General features: G+C 47.7%; 1 pseudogene; it reads right to left on the bottom strand.

The window, feature by feature from the left end:
• Positions 1–3,257: 3,257 nt before the first annotated feature.
• On the bottom strand, positions 3,258–3,394 carry LOC125555121 (small nucleolar RNA Z247; annotated as a pseudogene).
• Positions 3,395–7,415: the final 4,021 nt, after the last annotated feature.

Genomic DNA, 7,415 nt, shown 5'->3' with positions numbered 1-7,415 from the left:
TTTCTGCATACGTCTCCCCTAGATATGGACCACCCTGCTTTTGCATTATCTGTTTTCAAACAACAAGAAACTTAGTTTTCTAAATTCATAGAACTAATATGCCAGTTAGAATGCGCTAGTATATGCGCCCTTTGCTTTTAAATAATAAGTTGTGTAAAAGAAACTGACGTGTAAAGCTTGATCATTCTAATTTGTGTACATATGTACATTATTGAGGGGATGATCTAAGGTAATGAAGCGTAAGGGGATTAAGTAAAGTTTTATTTAGTAGTTGTGATCTGTGATAGATGATAAAAATGACAATTGCTCATGCATTGTTTTTTTTAACAAGATTCGCATTATGTCATCATTTTGACATTCTGCTTCAGTATATGTCCATGCAGATAGAACGAGCATCTGGCTGATGAAACTGCTTGGCTAGCGGGTATTCTGAGTTATTGTATTAAGATCAGATAGTTTCCTTTTCAGTTCTATATGCACATGCACATAGGTGTGTGCCAGTATTGGATCAACATTTCATTGAACATTCTATTTGCAAGATATATGCTCATGTGATAATTGTTTGAAACTACTAACAGAGTGTTTGTCAATCTAATTATATGTTGTTGTCTAATCTCATCCTCCAACGAGCACAACATAAGAAAATGAGCAGGCCTTCAGGCGTTAATGGGCCATTTCTGCCGATGGGCTCTGGCCCAAGTAATCTCAGCCCAGTATAGATGATTTATTTTTCTGGTTTTAGCTACTGCACTGGACTCTCTAATAGGTTGCCGTGGGTATTTTGGACTAAAATATTTCTGGCATTTTTCTGTCTTCCAGTACATTTTAAGTTATTTGCCCAAAAAAAAGGACATTTTAACTTTATATTTTATGTTTTTGCACTGTTTTATATATAAATTGCCGAAAATACCATGTACTAAAATTGTCATTTTTTTGCATTGAATTAAACCAATGTGATATTTTATTCAGGTTTTATGATGTGTTAATTAAATTTTGTGTTTAATTTGTGGATTATATGACTTCAAATTTAATTTTGAAGAATGTCGTATTATTTTTATTAGTCATTACATGAGCTTGCACAAGCTCTTTACCGCTTCGTCGCTAACACTTACCTGGCAGGTGGCCATGAAAATGATTGGAATCATAAAACATCACCAAATTAGCAAATTTGGTCCTTACTATTGAAATGCAGTTACCACTGTATGAAATGTAACTCTTGTTTTATGTAATAAAATCTCGCATTTCAAGATGCCTTATCGCCTATCCTAGCTTAACTCCACTATAAGATATCCATCCAAATTCTCCATCATTTACCATGGTAATTCTACATCCATTACCACTATCACTACATGATTTAAATCACTTATGTACCAACCAGATTTACCCTTTCCTTTCCTTGTATGAACTATTTTGCAATGAGTCAAGTCTTGGGCCGAGTTACCAAGAATTACAAAGAAACTAAATAGCTTATAAATTCATGTGGCGCGGCGTGCCGCCGCGCACTACCCACTAGTATCCAACAAAGAGGAAGCAAAATCTACCCGCTAGTATCCAACAAAGAGGAAGCAAAATCTCTTACGTGATCAACCTGTGCTACTGGCTGGGAATGAGACAGATGGATAGGTATAGTTACGGGTTGAATGGGTGTTGGTAGAATTGAGTTAGCAAATGGGAAGACATGTTCATCGAAGATGACATCGCGTGAGATATAGACCTGACCTGTGGATCGATCCAAACATTTATAACCCTTGTGCATGCTACTATATCCGAGAAAAACACATTGGCGAGACCGAAAATCAAGTTTATGATTGTTGTAGGGTCTCAGGTTAGGCCAACACGCGCAGCCAAAAACACGTAGACGAGAATAATCAGGCTTTTCATGGAATAGCATGGCAAGGGGTGTGAAATTTTGAATGGTGCCGCTCGGCATGCGATTGATTAGGTAGCAGGCGGTGAGGAAAGCTTCATCCCAAAAACGAAGGGGAAGCGACGAGTGTGCAAGTAGGGCAATGCTTGTTTCGACTATGTGTCGGTGCTTTCGTTCTGTGATGCCATTTTGCTGGGAGGTGTGCGGGCAAGTAACACGGTGAGCGATGCCGACACGAGAAAAATATTGATGGAGGCGACGATATTCAACCCCCCCCCCCCCCCCCCAGTCTGACTGCACCGCGCGAATTTTGGTGTTAAGAAGTCGCTCAACATGGTTTTGAAAAACATACAATATGTTTTCAACATCAGATTTTTGCTTAATCAGATAAATCCAAATAAAGCGACTAAAATCATCCAAGAAACTCACGTAATACTTACTCCGCCAACAGAAGTACGAGCCGGCCCCCACACATCGGTGTGAACTAGCTCAAGCGGAGAGTTGGTTACATGAGAGGAATTATTATACGGAAGTTGATGAACTTTACCACGTTGGCAAGCATCACATACTAAAGACTCACAAGACGGTGCACAAGCAAGTTTATTCAACCTAATGACGGAATCGACGATGCTAGATGAAGGATGGCCGAGCCTCTTGTGCCAATGATCAGAGGTGAGCTTGACAACGGAGAGGACGTGCCGACTGGACTGCCCGAACGATGAAGACACATGGGAGCTTGGCACCGGGTAGAGACCGCCGTGGCTCCTACCTTGCAGAAGGACCCTCCTCGTGACTTGATCCTTCACACGAAAAAAGTCAGGATACATCTTGGCAAAAGCACGGTTATCAGAAACAAGTTTATGAGTTGAAATAAGATGTTTGTGCAAGCCTGGAACGTGAAGGACATTTTTTAGATGGAGGGGTTTGTGTGAGCCAGTAAGCATAGATTGACCAACGTGAGAGATTTGCAAACCTGCTCCGTTGGCTACATGGACCTTATCCTTGCCGCTGTAGCGATCATGGACAGTGAGGCGATCAAGTTCGCTAGTGAGGTGATCCGTTGCTCCAGAGTCGAGGTACCAGTTGGTGTCGACGGAATAGCCGCCATGGCCGCCGGTGTTGGCAGGGTTGCCGAAGCGCTCGGTGTTGCCGGCGTTTCTGGCGTTGCCGAAGCGCTCGTGGTTATCCTCAGCCTGATACGCATGGTTGAAACGTTGCCTGCACCTCAATGCATCATGCCCATACTTCTGGCAGACTTGGCAGGTGGGTTTGTTGCGGCTGCGGCCTCCACGGCCACGGCCCTGCCCATGGCCACCGCGACCTCCACCGCGAGCTGCTGCATTGGCGGAGGAGAAGATCTCGCCGATTGAAGTCTACTGCTCAAGACGAAGCTCGGCGCTAAGCAAATACGCATAGAAACTAGCGAGGCTCACTGGCTCATTACGCGCCGTGATTGAAGCAACAAGGGGCTCATATTCTGAGCCCAGACCAGCGAGCATGTAGCCGAGAACCTCCTCATCGGAGATGGGCTTGCCAACGGACACCATAGCATCAGCGTAGCCCTTCATCTTGTTGTAGTATGCAGCAGCAGATAGGTCCTTCTTCTTCTGGTTGGAGAGCATGTAGCGGATTTGCATCATGCGTGCACGATTTTGCGAGGAAAACATCGTGTGCAGCGCATCCCAGACGGCACGAGAGGTGTGGAGCTGGGTCAATTGCCCGATGATGTCCTCAGTCATGGAGGATAGCAGGGCGATGAGGACCACCTGGTCCTGTTGATACCAGCGAAGGAACGCCGGATTGGCCACGACACGGGCAGCATCGCGGGTGCCCTCGGTGATGGTCTCCGGTGGAGCAGGATTAGAGCCATCGACATAGCCGAAGGAGCCCTGCGCGCGAAGGACGGGGACGGCCTGAGTTTTCCACAGAAGAAAATTCTCCCTCGTGAGGCGGATGGTGATCAAGTTGGCGATGTCAACAATGGAGGCGGAGCCGGACGAGGCCATCGCGCCGGAGGTGCCATCACTGGAAGCAGGGGTGGTGGACATGGTGAGGAAAAGGGTCGAGCTCTGATTACCAAGTAAAACGATGTTGTTTGCCGTGATACTTCTCAATAGAATTCAGCTGTTTATATACAGCTCGTACAACTTCAGTTACACCCTGGCTACTGGCCATCTTCCCCTGCTCGGTGCGTTTCACCCTCGATGGTCCCTGGCTGTGCAGGCGTCTGGCCTGCCTCTAGGTTGCGGGCGATTCTGGTGGTCGGGATCCAGATTGGGGGAAACCCCTGGTCGGCTCCAGCCGGCCGCGACGACGACGACGTCCGCGGGCGCCAATTTCTTCGTGGAGACGTCGGTCGAGGTCTGCCCTTCCACACCCCACCACCTTGCTTCTCGGGTGAAAACCTAACTCCGGTGGGCAGCGGCGGCGTCCTTGGCGCCGTGACCTTCTTGAAGGCGTCGCCTTGAGGGCAGTGTGGTGGCGGGCTCAGTATGGGGTCGGTGACAGCAGCCGAGGATCGAGGGACCAGTGGGCGCCTTTTTTGGTGGAGCGGTGCTTCATCCTACACATTGATGACGGCGGATCTCGGCGGCGTGGTGCAGTGGAGACTCGGCGCCCAATGCGCGGTGATGGACTCGCGCAGGTGGGGGCAGTTGTCTAGCGTCATGGTGGCGTCGATGGCAGAGTGGCCTGACAAGGTAGAAGCCTCAATATCTGCTCTGAAGACGGACCTGCGGAAGATGGCGGCGACGACACATGTGAGTGCGTCAGACCAGTTTATGCCCCAGACCCGGTATGTGGCTCGGCTGGGGTTTCTGGCTTTTGATGATAGGCTTAGGTAGCACCTCTTCATCATATGGATAGGAGTAGTGGCATATGTTGCCAAGATGGCGGATTCAGGCATATTGTTGTAATACTTTGTAAGGTCCTCGAGAATAATCAATAAAGTGGCCGTATGCATCTCCTAGATGCAGAGGCCGGGGGTCATCCTCCTTTTCTAAAAAAACTTCAGTTACACATCAAGAGATGGTGGATAATTAAGAGTGAGGTCTGTAGACCTTTTATATTCTAGCACTAAGCCATAATGCTAGAGCACTAACGTAATACAACTAACAGGGGAAATATAATGAATCAAACTACAGAATGATGTGAAGCTGGTGTTGGAGCTTCTTGCCTTCCTTCCTCCACTGGTGGACACATGGCGTAGGTGTCCGCTCCTCCTTCCTGGCATCACCACTCAAAACAATGGTATAGCAGGAGAAAAAAGGTCAGGAAACTCAAGTAACAAGGCATGGATTTTTTGCTGAACGAAAGTAACAGTGAAACTACACATGCAGTAGGACGGCTGAGATGCGCATCGCGAGGCCTTATGTGTGGAAGTAACAGTGAAACTACACAATAACTTATGTGTGAATAGTATGGTAATATACACACCGCATACCTTATAGGTTACATAGAATACATTGTGGTATCTTTTGACCAGGGAATATTTTTTTATGGAAACGCACACCATCGGTAACTTCGGTGTGAATAACATGGTAATACACACCATAGACCAGATAACTTATGTTGAAAGACCATGATAACTTTCACCCGGGAGGGGGGGGGGGGTTGTTCAAACATACCTCGGTATCTTACTTTGTAACATTATGGTAATTTTATGCACCACAGATCTGATAACTTATATACAAACATTATGGTAACTTTAACCCAAGAGAAGAATAAAATGTTGAAACATACCCTCCCCCACCTAAATTTCTATGTTTGCATGGTAATTTACACACCACAAACCTCGTAACTTACGTTGAAACATTGTGGTGACCTTTTCATCCGGCGGGAAAAAAGTGTCAGACATACCCCAGTATCTTTTGTGTAAACAATATGGCAAATTATATATGAATTATGTAAATATAGCATGAATACTTAAAAAATTACAGATATATTTGAGACGTATCAACATCCCCAAGCTTAATCATTGCTCATCCTCAAGTAGGTAGATGATAAAAGAATAATTTTGAAGTTTGAATGCTAGAATACAACAAACCTTTGATCAAATAGAGAATGATAGTCCAATAACCACCTAGAGACTCCATAGTTCGTTGAAGTTGGGTAACGGCCCGTTGAAGACGTTCCGGTCGAGTTGAAGTTCTTGGAGTTCTGGAAGTTTTGCGACGAAGTCCAACGGGCCGGAGAGGAAGTTACCGCTCATATCCAAGCGAGTGAGGGGTCGGCTTGAGAACATCGCCAGAAAATGCCGGTGAGCAGGTTGTCCGGCAAGTAGAGAGTGTTGAGGACGGTGAACGTGTCGGAGTAGCTGAGGAAACGCGAGAGCATCCCTGTGACGCTAGCGTTGTTGGCAATGTGAACACCAGGGGGGCGCTGCCCCCCCCCACTTTGGGGAAATGGGAAGAATATTTTTCTGGAGGTCTTCGATGTGGAAAAAATATGTTTCGGAAGTTTTGCAATGAAGTCCAACGCCCCCAGAGGAAGTTATCACTCAGATCCAAGTGAGTGAGGGTTCGGCTTGAGAACATCATCAGAACCTCGCCGGTGAGCCAATTGTTTGCCAAGGAGAGAGTGTCGAGGGCGGTGAATGTGCCGGAGTAGCTGAGGTATCTCGAGAGCGTCCCAGTGACGCTAGCATTCTTGGCAATGTAGTCTCGGAGGTTGCCAATCCAGTGAGGATTATTTGGGAGATCCCACCCCTCAAGCTGCGAGTTGTTGCTGATGGTGACAACTTGCATCTCGGTTATACCTGGCCATACCTTGGGCCGGGCCGGGCCTAGCCAAGCCCGACGAAAAAAACCCAGGCCCGAGCCCGGCCCGGCCCGGCCATCGGGCCTGTTTTTTGGGCCCAAGCCTGGCCCGAACACATAAAAGCCCGTCGGGCTTCGGGCCGGCCCGGCCCGACCTTTAGATAAATGCAAAAACAACGGGCCCGGGCCCGGCCCGGCCCGGCCTTCGGGCTCAAAATCTAGGCCCGAGCCCGGCCCGAGGGCAGCGTCGGGCCGGGCCGGGTCGGGCCGGGATTCCCATGGCCAGGTATGATCTCGGTTGACCGCATGCACGTGCTCCCGGTCCCGGTGAGCGTTCGCGCTCGCCACGAGGAGATCCAACACCATCACACCTGTCTTCCGGCCAACCTCATCAACAACCGCAAATATGCCCTAGATTCACCTCTAAAGGACACCTAGTTCCGCGATGAGCATGACCTGCAACGGCAGTTGTATTTTTGCTGGCTCTCCTCAAAGCCTTCCATATTGTGGCACTCAAAAGGTTAAGAAAAATTGGTGATCATTGCACCATGTACTGGCTAGTATAACAAAAAAAGTAGTTAGTAACAAGGAATTGACAGTCGTCGCACCAAGCATCCAAAGTCTAGTCGCGGATATACACACGGGCACACGCGCCATATGTGTGTGTGCGGGCGCGCGGCTTGTATCACTAGTCTTCATGTGGTTCTAGTATTTGGAAAGTACTGGAGGGTTTCCTTATAAGCTGGTAGTCGTGCCTCTCCCTCGGTGGTATGGGACTAAAATGTCTCGTG

This window comes from Triticum urartu, chromosome 4A (genome assembly GCF_056163025.1).
Source record: "Triticum urartu cultivar PI428250 chromosome 4A, HENAU_Tu73, whole genome shotgun sequence".
Classification (NCBI taxonomy): Eukaryota; Viridiplantae; Streptophyta; class Magnoliopsida; order Poales; family Poaceae; genus Triticum; species Triticum urartu.
This window is presented reverse-complemented; position numbering and strand designations above follow the sequence as displayed.